The sequence below is a fragment of the Centruroides sculpturatus genome, unplaced genomic scaffold (genome assembly GCF_000671375.1).
Source record: "Centruroides sculpturatus isolate CEXI.00-Female unplaced genomic scaffold, Cexi_2.0 scaffold576, whole genome shotgun sequence".
NCBI lineage: Eukaryota > Metazoa > Arthropoda > Arachnida > Scorpiones > Buthidae > Centruroides > Centruroides sculpturatus.
In genome coordinates this window covers 69,572-86,391 of record NW_019384852.1, presented here as the reverse complement: position 1 = coordinate 86,391, position 16,820 = coordinate 69,572, and the positions used below count along the sequence as shown (strand labels likewise).

Genomic DNA, 16,820 nt, shown 5'->3' with positions numbered 1-16,820 from the left:
ACCGTAGAAACTATATAAAATAATAGTAGGAACAGAATAAAATTCTTTTAAGAAGAATACGACATTTTTCATTAATCTTTGTAAAATATTACCATATAAGAGTGAAGCTTGTTCATTTTTTTGAGTTATTTTAATATGTAACTATAAATAAGATTTATAAACTACGATTATTTTGTAATTTATTTCAGCTAATTTAGATATTAAATGACAGCTTTATAAAGTAAAGGAGTAATAGTAATCAAGAAATGAAAGTTTGGATGAAAATTACTAATCACCGTTAATCACTATTCAAGGTTAATTTGTATACATACAAATTCACATAACTAGAATTCATAATTTGCAAAGGAACAGATGGCTTTCTAATAAGCTTTTATATATAGACAGATAAAATGCATGTTTGTGTGTGTTTTGCTGCAACACGAGAGGAATCTTCTATGGGGTGAAGAACACATTTTTTGTCAGGCAAAGAAAAGCCAGAATAGTATTTGGCGAAAGCGGCGGATTCTCTAGAGACAGTCGAAGCATCTCCCTTCCACATTTACATAAAACTGTTTCGCTAAGATTATAAAATAATGATGCCGACCTACTCCATATTATTTTCTTCGCCGTCATTCGTCGCGAGTATTTAAATTTGATTATTGACCAATCTTTATTTTTTCCTTACATTCATTTATATAATATACATCTCTATTGATAGTAATTTCGATAAAATTTAAACACACTTACTTTTTTTTTAGGAGACGATAAATTTGTTAAGTAGAAAAAGTTAAAAATAAAAGAAGGGAAAAGGCATTAAAACGTTACGATAAAAGTTAAATATAGATAAAGACTTACCGAGAGATTATTCTCGGTAGATAACCACAAAGTTTCAAAGAATTTTAGAAGTGCCTAACACATTGTATCGTATGGAGCACGACAAAGCATTTAGCTACTAATTACCATTGCCATCGGCGACATATAAATTCACGGAAGAATGAGAATAAACGGTAATCAATCTTAGATTCCTTGCTTAAGATACCCGGGAATGCCGTCACTCGAATCGTGGTATTGACTGCCAGTCAATATTCTACAGTACGATCAACTCCATTACAATTATCCTTGTTACGAATAATAATATCATTTTTTTTGTCTTATTTCCATACCTCTCAGTAGCAGCAAGATTGCCTTATATGGATAGTCCCGATTTTTGCAAAACTGAATAAATCCATATAATTTAGAAACAGGGAATTTTTTCTGATCAAGAAAAAAAAANGTTTATAGTTCCGGAAAAAGCGACTCCCAACGCTAACGAACCACTTACTATCTCACAATAACAGGTCCACATACATCCCATCATTAAAGTTCCAAATGCCAACAACGAATGTGACCCATGCCTTCGGGATAAAGTACGATGGAAAAATTCTTTTTTTTTTTTCCCCCAGAAATTTCAAAACAAATCCAAATTCTTTGCGTTACCGCTTAAACTTTCAATTCTTCCCTAAAGATATAAAAACATTTTAAATAGAAATACTTTTATTCTATGAGTAAAATAACATCTGAATCAATTTCCGATAAGTTCAATTATAAATATTAGATCTAAGTGGAAATTCTCTTTATATAAAAACTGGTAAATAAATAAACGAGAAAATTCGTCAAAAAAAAAAAACAGGAAGGACTTTACATTTATAGGAAATTACTAAATGATGCGTAACGTTGGGCCAGGTAAGAAGGTCGTTTCCGAACTGTCCGAGTTTCCTTTTCTATCACGCGATGTTGTTCGAAAACACGGGATAAACGCGTTTGTCACGCTATAGATCAATTGGTCGGATATTATATGTAAATTGCTAGACGGCCGATCATATAAACACGAACAACCGAAAACAAAATTTCGTCCATTCAAGCGAACGTTTAGAATTGTATATGAATCTTCACCTAAGTTAGACATGCCCTATTTGAAAGGGGGGTGACGAGAGGGGACGGCGTGTGTATTCGACAAAGAAAAAGGAACTGTTTCTACGTTCTGTTAGCGAAAGACTGTACCGGCGGGAACAATGCATTTCGCTCTTCGCGTTTAAATCGAATTATTTATTTATACGGACCATCGTTCAAAAGCTAATCTTTATATACGAGTCGATAGAAAATGTTACAGCAATAAATTAAAGAGTGGTCGATTTCAATGGTTCTTTAATTTCTTGTGGCTTTTCCTCTAATAATAAAAAGCGCGTAAAACTGATTTAAAATACAAGAACATCTCTAATATTAAGTCCGTATTAAATTTAGCAAGAATCTCCAGTAAATAAATATAATTACGCCCGTATTCTCTGTTACCTAATCTGTAATCGTAAGTTACAAATTAAAGCATATTCAATAACGAATTAACTTAAAACAATAGAGCAACACTAACGACAAGAAGTAGCGAAGATACCGAGAAAAATAAAATATCAGACAGAGCCTGGATCGAACAGAGTGAGAAATTTCTCGGAGCTGTTTAAAAATGGAGTTTTTGTAAAACTCGAGACAAAGGAACGTTACAAGCGGTAGACCCAACAGAATTTAACAGAGTACCAGTAATTGAATGACTGCCCTAGGCGTTACTAATTAACCACATTATAATGAACCATGTAACTTAATACTGCATAGTATTACATTTGGGACCATCAATTCAGTCGTGTTTTATCCGAATTAGAAATATAATTATTCGCTTACGGATCTGTACCAGAGAGAATTTAGATATAATACAGTCTATGTACGTATGTGTGCATGTATATATATATATAGACTATATATAACTTCCGCTCTTCTGGATTAAATTTACAGAAGCCGAATAATGATTTTAAAATTGGTAATTTGTGTAATTTATTTTCAACGTTTATTCTAGCAGTTTGAAAATTATTCGCGTAATACCGTAATTAAAATCCGATTGTGTTTTGAATAAGCTTGCAATTACAAAAGATTCGCTATTTGGATATAAGGCCGATTCATGAAGGATTTAAATATTAAATATCAATTTACTTGATACGCTTCTTATTCGCTGCTACCTTTTAACGTTATTAAATGTAATTAGAATGAAAATATTTTAATGTAAGTTATCATTTTAAGTGTTCTGAACGATGATTAACTCTAACTTTTATTAATTTCTATATCAGCATGATGTTATTAACTGTGAAAGTAAATAACGTACTGTATTGAAGAAGGTTATCGTTTAATAATCAAATGATCCTAAATTCCGAAAACGTTGATTCAGTTTTAATTTTATTTAACACGAAAATCCTATCGTAGCTTATATATTTTTAAAAGTTATTTTACATTAAGAATTCTTGATTTTATTATATAGTACATTAGCACTTATGTAATAAAGAGTAATAACAGGGCAAAATTAAATATTACTTAAAAAGTTCAAAATCTGCTTCGTTATAATGCTCAAAGGACTGACTAAATCAATATATATACAAATTTTAGATTGAAATTTAAACGAATCTTTAAATTAAATCTGTTTACGTGATACAAACTTGTTACTATCAAATCAGTGAGAGATATTCAAGAAGTTATACGAAACTAATAATAAAAATAACTCATTATTTTTGTACACTAAAATAACATTAAGTATAGATGAATTGGTTAGATATTACATAAATAAGAGTATCCATTGCTTAACAATATGCTCTATTTTTATAATAAACCAATTAAAACTGTTCTTTAAGATTTTACAAATCTGCTTGCTTCGCTTACCCTCGATCATAATCACCGCACGATCTTAATCTTTGCAAATGTTTTTTTTAAATCAAAAACCCGAAAAAAATGCGAACACGCAAATCTCCCAAGGGAATTTTCTAACTTAAAATTGCAATAAAAATTTATAGACTAACTGTTTAATTTACGAGAAGAAAAAATAAAGTAAACCATCCTCGGCGGCTTTTCGTTCATAAAATCTCGACTACACCATTCTCAAATAAAGCAACACGTCTTATTATCCTCATAATTCTACAATTTTATAAGCAATAAGATTTGTTTCCCAGTTTTCTTCCTTATTTTGACACTACCCACTTTTTCCTCCCTCCGCCCGCCCAAAACGGCCATAAATTATTACAATTTTGAGGCCGCAAAATCTGAAATCCTCCGAACGATTAAACTTCAAAAGAACTTAAAGATTTATTCGTCCAATTTGTATTTCCGTACAATTTAAAAGCGTAGGATTTTCATTTAGCTTTATTTAGTAGCGTACATAGTGTTTTGTTGAACGTTCTTGTTTATAGTTCCGGAAAAAGCGACTCCCAACGCTAACGAACCACTTACTATCTCACAATAACAGGTCCACATACATCCCATCATTAAAGTTCCAAATGCCAACAACGAATGTGACCCATGCCTTCGGGATAAAGTACGATGGAAAAATTCTTTTTTTTTTCCCCCCAGAAATTTCAAAACAAATCCAAATTCTTTGCGTTACCGCTTAAACTTTCAATTCTTCCCTAAAGATATAAAAACATTTTAAATAGAAATACTTTTATTCTATGAGTAAAATAACATCTGAATCAATTTCCGATAAGTTCAATTATAAATATTAGATCTAAGTGGAAATTCTCTTTATATAAAAACTGGTAAATAAATAAACGAGAAAATTCGTAAAAAAAAAAAAACAGGAAGGACTTTACATTTATAGGAAATTACTAAATGATGCGTAACGTTGGGCCAGGTAAGAAGGTCGTTTCCGAACTGTCCGAGTTTCCTTTTCTATCACGCGATGTTGTTCGAAAACACGGGATAAACGCGTTTGTCACGCTATAGATCAATTGGTCGGATATTATATGTAAATTGCTAGACGGCCGATCATATAAACACGAACAACCGAAAACAAAATTTCGTCCATTCAAGCGAACGTTTAGAATTGTATATGAATCTTCACCTAAGTTAGACATGCCCTATTTGAAAGAAATAGTAGTTAATCAAATATAATAATTTTATAATTAAAGATAAGTAATTGTAAAATACATAACAAATAAAAAGAAATAGTAAAAAAAATTATATAACGATACTTATTTAAGTACTGTAGAATTGTTTCTCTATCAAATCTGATATAGTTTCTCTTATTTTTATACCAAAATAAATATATGTATCAATATTATAACTTTTATAATCTAAATATGGATCCAGTAAATTTAAATATCAATTGTAATCAACGTAATATGCTTTGATATATATAGGCCTATATATATATATATTTTTTAATATATCAAGACTCGTGTTGTTTACCGCCCCCTCTTTGTCTCTTCTATAAATTCCTACGCCATTTCGTTTATTGTTTTCCAGAGTAAAATTTTGAAATAATTAAATCTCGTTAATATACTCGAAGAATCGCTTCTTTATAGAGCTGAGCTTTAGATTAATTGAGCAAAAACAATATTCGATTGTCATATTATGGCAATTTATCTATAATATTCTATTCGTTGTTCTTACTAGAGTTTATTTTATTGCGATTTATCTAAAACTATATTAAATAAAATAATTCTATACGTATCGCATTGATAAGTTATAAATGCTGAATTAATTCATTTACAAACGAAATATTGCTACATTCGACACACATTTATTGTAATCAATCGAAAAGTTCTTATGCGAACGAATAAATATTACTGTTTATTTAAAATTCAACACGAAATATTTGAAAAAAAAATCTTCCATATTAATTATTTTAAGTAATGCCTAGAGAGAATATCTCATCCTACGGTTCCTAAAGAATAAAAACTCTTAGATTTTCGACCATTGATTTGCGATTGATTTCACTATTTAAAGTTGTTCGCAAACCTTAAAGACAATGATTTATTTCATATGAATTGCAAAATATAGTATTGATCTCTTTATTGTAATCGTAGATATTTTTAAGAGTCGTCTAATGATATCAGAACTGGAATGTCCTAAAAAAAATATAAATTAAAATACACGTAAAACTTCGCTTATTGTAATCAGAGTTATCATTATCTTCAAGTAAATACGCATTATTTAAACTGTCTTTTCGAGCAATCATTCTCAACATGAGATAATGTACTATACAATTGTTTATCAGTGTATTAAACGCTAAACCTTAATCATATAAATCGCCATTTCTTACTTCCATTTTATATTCTCGCTATTGCTGAAGATGATATTACAAACCCAGAAAACAGTAAAAAAAAACACACTGGATTACTAATAATTAATATAAACAATTATTATTATATTTAATGTATATCTTCTGTACAAGTCTATAGTAATAGTTACTCGTATCCTCTTATTAACGAATAGGAAGAAAAAAATAAAAAGAAAGAAGGGGAAAAAACCAAATACGGATAAAACCATCGTGGTGTGTTTATTTTATTTCAAACGACAGTAATACAAGAGCAAAGGTGTAAACAAACGTTACGATGTCATATAAAAGGACAGATAGAATTTTGAGAGATAATATTTTAAAAAATTTAAAAATTCTATTTCTATCCTAACGAAAGGTTAGTAAAGAAAATAAAGCGGAGACTACTTTCTACATTTCGAGGGGAATAAATGAGGTATTAATGATGTCGCTCCGCCAAGTTTCGGGAGATGCAAAACGGCAGAGTAACACTTACGGAATTAATATATTGGATTTAGAATAGGTTCTAGAATTTCTTTTCTTAACTGACGACCTCTCCCGACGGGGATAAATGATTGTTATAAATGAAACGATAAAACGTCGCAGTGTTATCGTTCCATTTTTTTAAATTTTACTTCACACTCATCCGAATTCCAATTTTATTAAATAAAAATTAATTCTTATGCGTTAACATCAATTTCAATAACGTTTCGTTTAAATTTAATTTAAAAACTACATTTCTAAATTATTTTCCCTCTTTTATTTTATAAACTTTTCTAAGGTATAATTAATTATTCGTAATATTAAATCTGTCTGTCTGATTTCCATATTAATTTAACGGATAAAATTTGTAGTGTAGTTTTTAAAGCTAAACCGAAAAAGGAATTACATACTTTTGAAAGTGTATAATAACGTGCAATTTTGTTTAAATACAAAAAAAGAAAAAAAAGATTAGCCACCGTAATAGTTATATTCCATGAGAATTTAGTGCAACTATAACTAGAAAAATCAAATGTTTTATCCAAATAGAGTCAAATCTAAAAGATTTTTACTTAAATAAAAAGAAGAATCCACTCCATTCTTAATTAACACATTGATTAGAAACAAAATACTCCACACTTAAAATGAATATAAGACACATAGGCTATTCTTAGTTCTTAAAGAATAGAAGTTTGTGTATACTGAAGTGGTAAGTTTTATGGTCATAATTTGCCAATAAGTAAAGTATTAAACTTCGGAAGAAAATTAATAAAAGTTCGTTCATTCACGAATTTAAAAAAAAAAATTGGAATATGCAATAATTGTTTATTTTATTCACGTATATGCCTATATTCTACGCACATTGATTTTTCTACATTTCTTTCTTTATTTCATTCATTTATTAACGTTATTCTCACCAAAGGTGCATTTACATCACCAATTCCAATCTAGCATCTATCTATATGATTTATTTATTTTCTTTTCTTTATAAATTTATACTTTCATTCTGGGATTAACTCATTATTTAATTTTACCGTCTTTCTCCATACAATTTGTTTAATCACTAAACAACAATTATTATATTATTCTTTCTACAATTCTTGTTTCGTTCGATAATAATTACTAACATGACAAACCGAAAATTATAATAATATTTATCGAAATATATTTCAAAATATTTTAAATTGCAAGATTTCATTCCCCCGAAATATTTTAATCAGGAATTTCCGAAGATAAGATTTATTTCGGCAATCAAGAGTTAATATTTAATATAATTATTGATTTCTCATGTGTAAAATTTAATAGAAGCGTGCATTAAAATATTGAATAAAATATATTTTTCTGAAGTAAGAGGTAATTACACCAGAAATATTTTCGATTTAATTTATCTAGTAAACTATTCGGACTATCAGCTTTAGAATCAATAGCAAAATTAACGTAAGTTTTAACGATTTAATATGTAGACCAGTGGTTTCAACCGTCCTTTTTCAAATGTTATCTTTTTCCTCTTCTTATCAAGTTTATCCATATAAAAAGACATCATGCGACAATGGCGAATGAATGCTCTAGCAAAAATAATGAAAGTGCCACTAAATTAAAAAAATTGAGAACATTGACGTGGACAGTAAATTAATTCGGAGATAATTTCAACCTGGTTTTGCAATATTTTATGATTCAAGATTGGAGGAAGAAATTCTACCAGATATGATGAATTCTATTACAACTGTACTATTTTTTTCTGTTTTTTTTTTTTGGAAAACCCTGACAACATTCCCGACGGAAGGATTTACGACGAAACAGATTTCTGTGCCAGGATCTACACAGTTTGGTTATACGTCGGTTTCTATTTTAGGATTATAGAGAGATCCGACTCTCAACGGGGTTGGCCGGAACGATCCAGGCAACAGAGAATGATGTCTGATCCGAATTACCTAGAGAAACGGCATGTGTTCAAAAAGAATTCGTATATGTGTCCCCGGCGGAATATTATTATTATTTCACGAGATATACGTCTGAAATTTATATCGCGAGAATACACAATTATCAACGACGAAAATTCCAATTACATTGCCATTAATTCTAATTCGCCTTTTTTTTTCTGTGTCGTTACGAAAATTCGTGACGCCAAATAAAAAAAAAAAACGAGAATAATCGGCAATTAACTTTAGTAACGTTATTCGAAAGGAGCGCCCCAATGCGAAGTTAATCGGGAGAAAACCGAAACTTAATAGAACATAAATTACGGTCGTTAAGGATAAAGCGAAATTCGTCGAGGCGACCGGACGCGCAGGGAGTCCCCATCCTTCGTTAACCCTTTAAATCCCTGCCAACTCTCGTCTTCACTACCAAGGATCGTTCCGTACGCGGATCGAAATCGCCACAAAGCCAACGCGACTTTCGAATTTACCGCCAATATCGCACAATACTACTTTTATGTCTTCGCTCAGTCGCGCGCGAGACGTCGCGCGACTCAACGGAGCGAATTTCGCTATTAAACAATAGAAACTTTCTTAGGAAAAAAAATAATAATAATAACACGCGAAATGCGTATACTAAAGCGTGAATAGTGATGGAGACTAAAAAGGCCAAATGGGAAGAGAATAATGAATCGGGGCGCATATTATCGGTTGAAACACGAGTGTCGGGATCCGAGTGGAGATTTCCGAAAGAACTCACTCACCGTTGTCATCCTGGTCGGGAGGTAGGTCGCAGGGTTGACTGTAATAGGTTTCGTCTGTCGGCAGCGTGTAATCCGCTTCGTCCGAATCCGTTCGTAGGTCTAACGGCTCGCTATACTCTTGATAAACTAACAACTGAAATAAAATTCTCTTTTAATCCCACCTTCTAGTTACTACCGAAATCCGAATAACTTAATCTACAAAAACCTCGCATTTATCAAAAAAAAAAAAAATCTCTAAATACAAATAAACTGTTGTAATTATCAGTGTTTAAATCTAAATAATATTTGTTAAATTTAATTTTACTAAAATTAGAAAAAATAAAATAAGCTTAAGTTAAAAAGAAATAAACAAATGGTAAAAATAAATAAATAATTAATTAATTAATTAAATACATATAAATAAAAATATTAAACGTTTCGAAATTAAATCCGATATTATCCGAAACAATTTTAAAATTGAATATATTCTAAAACTAAATATCGAATAAATGTCAAATTACGTCAAAATCGCAGATTTATTCTTATTTTCGTCGAGAATATCTAATATATTATCATTTCAACAAGGATATTTTCTAAAGTTTACACTTGCAGGCAATTCATAACTAGCTGCCATTGAAAACGAACGACCTGCACACTGGTGTCAGTTTAGAGAATTACTGAAAATAGTATTGGATTCCAGAAGTTAGTATTGCTATATACTGTTATCTGTGTTTACTTTGTTTATTTGTTCGTCTTTTTTTAAAGTGTGTCATGAATTTAGGAAGAACTCGAAGAAACGCTAAAATAATCAATCGCTTCTGCTGTGTACCGCAATGTAAGAGCAAACAAACGTAGAATATTTCTTTGCACCTTCTCCCAAACGTTTTCAAGTTATGTAAACAATGGTTATATATTTTTAAAATTTTGGAAAGGAACCACTCGAGAACACTTATCTATTCTATTTTCCTACGAATATACTATATATTGCCGAGTAAGATAATTTTTACTACGCTAATTGTCTCAATGATTACGTCAAAAAGTATTGTACTTATTCACCGTGAAATATTTGCATAAAACTACATAACAAGTTGCTTAATCTCTCATAATTTCGTTTTCTTTATCGTATCTTTTGCCATTTATAATGATAATTTAAACTCTTAACGATATTTTAATACTACTACATTCAATCTTTAACTTCAGAACTTATTTCATAGTGAAAATAATATTATTTTAGTATTAATAAAATAACGTAGTATTTAATAAGTCCTCGCAATTTTTAGAGGACTAAAAACTAAATTCGGAGTTTGTGAACACGAAAACTTTCAGCGTTGACGTGTTCTTCAGAACAACGTTGGAACCCACACGTAAATAAATGTTTTACAACAAATACAGCTTCTTCAATAAAACTATATTTAAGCTTCTCCTGCATAAGCTAATACATAACTCGATTTTATTTTGTTAAAAAGCATTGTTAATAAATATATACAATAGCTGTTTACATACATAAATACAGTATTGAATGCAAACATACCTACTATTTTCGTCCGCCATGTTGTAAGATCGACCTGCCCTCTATAGTTCATTTCCATTGTAAGTAGTATTGTATTTTCCGTATTTGAAGTGGTATTATAGTTTAATTTCGATACATTAAATATAAATATGCAATTTAAAACTCAATAAACAGTGGGGTTTAAATAAAATTCTCTAATTACGTATTCGAGTTTTCTATCAAATTATTTAAAAAAAAAAAAAGTAATAACTAAATGAAGGTTTTAAGTGTTAACAGAAGTAACAGAATAATAATAAACTTATAGATAATAATTAAACTAAAAGTTATAAATTTAACATTAATAAAAATGTAAATATATATCCGTTATGAAAACAAGGAGAGTTAAAATATTACTTAAAGAAATAAAAATATAGGCATATAAATTATGTTATTTTAAAATATTTACTGTTATCATTTTTGTAAATAAAATCCTATTTAAGGTAAGAAATATTTATGAGAATTACGGAGAGTTAAAGAATATTTACTTATATCGAATCAGAAAATTTTACAACCAAAACAAACACGATCCCATATCCCGCTACGAATTTCCATTTGGTGAGTGACGTTGATTCGATCATAACCCGGGTAGGCAGTACAGAGAAAACAAAAAGTCTCTCAATCGTACTTGAAGAAATCCCTGGTAAAATCTGCACCTGAGGATTGCGGAAACCGTACTGTTTAGAACTATCTTAATTGCTCTTACCATCTCCACCGTAGTTCTATGTAAACAAGAGTAGAGTGACGGGCCAACCCTTAAGTAAATATTGGCATCGGTCAATTTTTAATGGAAGAAGAAACAGTCCGGAGAAGCTCCAGAATCGCTTTACATTCTAATAACATTTCACAAGTTTTGGTTACGTTAGCATTCATCTATTAGGCCTACATCTGTAACAGCTATTTAAATAATTATAAAAGTATTATGATTCTATATTTCTATATCTTCTATTTGTAAATATTATTGAATGAAATGAATCTAATCGCAAGTCAATGTACTTTAGTCTGACTGTTTTAATAAATTCTATAATATTTATCTCTATAAATTATTGATTAAAGGACGTAACATAACGTAAACACGAATCAGAAAATTAAATAAAATAGATATAATTTATAATAGGCTTATATACTGTTATATTATTCGAGTAATACATTTTAATACGTAAATTATAATGTATATATTAAACTTGGCAATTAAAAATATTAAAATTTCCATAAATTTATAGATAATATAGAAGATACACGTAACATACTGTATGTAATCGGCGAAACATTATATTTGCATGTAGTAAAACTAGTGTAATAATTATACATATAAGCCTTATCCTATAGATGCTATCGCCATGGTTTAAATTAAGAGTAGATATCGTAATCCGGTTTGGGCAATGATTTCCAGTATTCTAATCAGTATGACCAAGCTCGGAAGTTAACATAAACACGGAGACGGCATAAGGTAGAACGAAAGCAATTACTATGCCATTCACTAACACGATTTAACAAGTCAAGTTTAATCTAGAACAGAGTTGTGACGAGAGTGAGTCGGATGATAGCAGTAATTGTCAGAATCTTATTTTAAAGAAGAAGATGTTATGAAATTCGATTACTGCCACGCATAATTAAATCGAAAACGGAATTACTAAACTCGATAAATATTTTCGAGTTTCGAAAATAAACGTAAAAGTTTGTTAAAATACGGAGAATATTTGGAAATTCGGGACGGTTAATTAGGGAGAGGAAGAAGTAAAAAATAAAATAAAATAAACAAGAAAATATCGAAAATGAGTTTTCGCAATCAATTTATAAATGTAAACATTAATATAATTATATTAATATGCAGAGAGATTATTATAAAGTAATACTATTTTAAAATCATTAAAAATTAAAGGAAGATGAAAAATTACTTATTAAAATTTTAATTTGAAAAGTAAAAAGGAAGGAAGGAAAAAAAATTTGTGAGTAAAGTTATTTAAATACTTAAACGGAATACGCGATTACTACTTTCAAATATGGCTTTAAAAAGTAATTTTCCAACATTTTCGGGCACAGAATTTTGAGTATCAAAAATAGGGGAGAAGGCGAATGCGCGGTATAAATAAATTTTGTCGAAAGTAATGCAGTCGGTGCGCACAGAAAGGAACAGATGATCCAAGCAATTTTCTAGCTTCGGAACGACCGACAAAACCGTGTTAGAGGAACATTCCATCGTTTCTTTCGGAACAACCGGGTCCGGAAATAAAACTCCGCATCCGGGGCAGCGTTATAATTGAGGCGGGTCTCACACTTTAGCCTTTTTATGACGTCATCGCAAGCCGAAAGTGGTATAGGGGGCGCTAAAATGTTTCCCCGACCGAAGAACGGAAAGGTTTGTAGCATAAACGAAGCCGTAAAAGTTGGCTGGGATATTCCCCGAGGTAACATCGCGAAAGAAGATCCGACGAGACAAGGCCCGCTACGGATTATCGTGCATTCCCCACTAAGCAATCGATAAAAGTACATAACGGGGAATGCGTATATCTCCGGAGAACTACTTTCCCAAAAAACACTAGCGTGAAGCTTTGACCTCCTTAGGTCAACCACCGAAACCGAATTTTCAATACTGGAATAGATTGCCTACTGTCGGGTGTAGAGTTAGGCACAATTTTCAGTTGGTAAATTTTAGTCCGAGAAGATTAACGATTGGCTAGGGAAAAAAATAAAATGGCGACAGAAAAATATCTTGAAACGAAGTGCCAAGCGCCTTCTGAAACATTTCAACATTAAATAAAGTTAATCGAAATGATAAAAACAATCCTTTATATAAAATTCTGAAGAAAAAAAAATCATTTCAAAATTATAACCGTAGAAATTATATAAAATAATAGTAGGAACAGAATAAAATTCTTTTAAGAAGAATACGACATTTTTCATTAATCTTTGTAAAATATTACCATATAAGAGTGAAGCTTGTTCATTTTTTTGAGTTATTTTAATATGTAACTATAAATAAGATTTATAAACTACGATTATTTTGTAATTTATTTCAGCTAATTTAGATATTAAATGACAGCTTTATAAAGTAAAGGAGTAATAGTAATCAAGAAATGAAAGTTTGGATGAAAATTACTAATCACCGTTAATCACTATTCAAGGTTAATTTGTATACATACAAATTCACATAACTAGAATTCATAATTTGCAAAGGAACAGATGGCTTTCTAATAAGCTTTTATATATATATATATAGACAGATAAAATGCATGTTTGTGTGTGTTTTGCTGCAACACGAGAGGAATCTTCTATGGGGTGAAGAACACATTTTTTGTCAGGCAAAGAAAAGCCAGAATAGTATTTGGCGAAAGCGGCGGATTCTCTAGAGACAGTCGAAGCATCTCCCTTCCACATTTACATAAAACTGTTTCGCTAAGATTATAAAATAATGATGCCGACCTACTCCATATTATTTTCTTCGCCGTCATTCGTCGCGAGTATTTAAATTTGATTATTGACCAATCTTTATTTTTTCCTTACATTCATTTATATAATATACATCTCTATTGATAGTAATTTCGATAAAATTTAAACACACTTACTTTTTTTTTAGGAGACGATAAATTTGTTAAGTAGAAAAAGTTAAAAATAAAAGAAGGGAAAAGGCATTAAAACGTTACGATAAAAGTTAAATATAGATAAAGACTTACCGAGAGATTATTCTCGGTAGATAACCACAAAGTTTCAAAGAATTTTAGAAGTGCCTAACACATTGTATCGTATGGAGCACGACAAAGCATTTAGCTACTAATTACCATTGCCATCGGCGACATATAAATTCACGGAAGAATGAGAATAAACGGTAATCAATCTTAGATTCCTTGCTTAAGATACCCGGGAATGCCGTCACTCGAATCGTGGTATTGACTGCCAGTCAATATTCTACAGTACGATCAACTCCATTACAATTATCCTTGTTACGAATAATAATATCATTTTTTTTTTTGTCTTATTTCCATACCTCTCAGTAGCAGCAAGATTGCCTTATATGGATAGTCCCGATTTTTGCAAAACTGAATAAATCCATATAATTTAGAAACAGGGAATTTTTTCTGATCAAGAAAAAAAAACGTTTCGCATTAGAATAGATTTAAACTTATACAATACGAAAAAAATCTATAATTTTAAAATTTTAGACAACAATAATTATTTTTACTTAATAAATAATGTTTTAGCTTTATTTCATATATATTTTTCGAAAGTGATACAAATGGAGTTTGTTTAAATGTGATCCAAAACAGAAATTCATATACAGGAATATATTATAAAATGTAATTTTAACTTAGAAATAATTTTTCAAGAACTATTTCATCATTCTTAATAAACTGGTTATAAAAATATTCCGAATCTTTTCTTCCAAATCCTCTATTATAATTGTAAATTTCTTTTCATTTTTAAAACTTTAAATCATTGTTAAAAATTTCGAAAATGAAATTTTCTTCGGTAATATTCTTTCCAACAATTCTCCAATTTATTCTTCTTCCCTACAAACTTTTTCAATCTCTCGATTGATAAAATTTAGATTTTCTTTAACTCCCTTGTTGCGCTTCAGACAACAAAACAAAACAAATAAACAAAATATAACTCCGAGATATTTGATTTAATATATTTTTAATTTGAATGTGTTTATATATATATATATATATTCAATAAATTGTCTATGTAAACAATAATACAAAAATAATAAAAAAAATAGCATTAGATATATATGAAAAGTAATCATTTGTTTGTAAGCAATAAGTGTTTGTGGAAATTTATTTTTTAAAAAAAAAGCGCGAGGTCGTTTTCCAGCAATTTTTTTTTTTTTTTGTACATCTCACTAAGCGTTGTCATAAGTAATTTGATCGATAACGACTTCATTGGAATCGCTGCACAAATTAACTACGAAAACTTCTTAACAAGACTCTTTCAAAGACAGAATTAAGGGTCTTCCTCATAAATTCAAAAGAATTGTCCGTATTTGAAAGGGTTATTATCACAACCGAGTATGCAATGCATTACAACGAAGGCTAATTATCATCCTGGTAGCTACCGTGTCCAGTCTAGATGGTTCTTGTTTCCGCGTAGCGCACAAACTAAAGATGCTGTCTTGCCAGGTGACAGATGGCTTCGAATCTCTGCCAACCATATTCTGATCTGTCTGCAGCCAACTACTACAACACTCTTTGTACAGATTACCCAAGCTAAACTGATAAAACAGTTGCCAGTTTAGAAGAGAAGCTATCGACTCGTAGACACATCATCAATTATCGATATTTTCAATATTTTAGGTTAAAAAGTAATCTAATTATTAGTCTTTCGAAAAATAAAAATGATCCAAAATATTATACATTTATTAATTTTTATAGAAACTATGCAATATATTTTAAAATATAATTAATATTAATTCTCGAATTTTTATTTAGTTTTTTTTTTTAAACCACAGCTATAAACTTTTTAATATTTAAGATGCGGCATTAATTAATAGGTGTTTAAATATTTTTATCTTAACTGGTAAAGTTTGTCGAAGCAAACTGTTTATTTTTCTTGTAAAATTTTCAAGCATTCTATATTTAAAATCGTGTTTTCTCCTGTCTTTAGAAATATTTATCGGTTTTTTTCATATCTTGAAGGAATAAAAAAAAACCGAAACCTGGGAATTCACGCTATCTACTTTCTCGTTCCAACTATAACTGATTACAGTATGTTTATGTAAATGAGATGAAAGTATATGAGAAGTGACAGTTCTGAAATTGAAAGAACGAAGGACGAAAGTGCGAGTGACGAGAGACAGAGCAACGTTCTCACTCTCAATCAATAGAAACACGCAGAGGCTCGCGTGTCATTGGAACCTGCAGATAAGACTCGAGCCGCACACAACACACGACGCTTTAATCTGCGCCAGTTTCTATGCAAGCGCGCATTCCCGCTCCTGCACCGGCAAGATAAAATGTCGCCATTACCGTCGACTTCTCAGTCGCTAAACAATGCACCCTACAAAACCGCTACTATCCAACTAATCTGTCCTACCCACGTTAAGATGGCGTCATGTC

General features: G+C 30.3%; 1 long non-coding RNA gene across 2 annotated transcripts; it reads right to left on the bottom strand.

Annotated features, from left to right (window-relative positions):
• Nucleotides 1–8,300: 8,300 nt before the first annotated feature.
• On the bottom strand, nucleotides 8,301–9,863 carry LOC111630504. 2 transcript variants are annotated; one of them, XR_002757540.1, is made up of 2 exons: nucleotides 9,740–9,863; nucleotides 8,301–9,372 (listed from the first exon to the last, which is right to left on the bottom strand). It is a non-coding gene; the product is annotated as an uncharacterized LOC111630504 (long non-coding RNA). The 2 variants fall into 2 exon arrangements; XR_002757539.1 differs by lacking the exon at nucleotides 9,740–9,863 and adding an exon at nucleotides 9,633–9,683.
• Nucleotides 9,864–16,820: the final 6,957 nt, after the last annotated feature.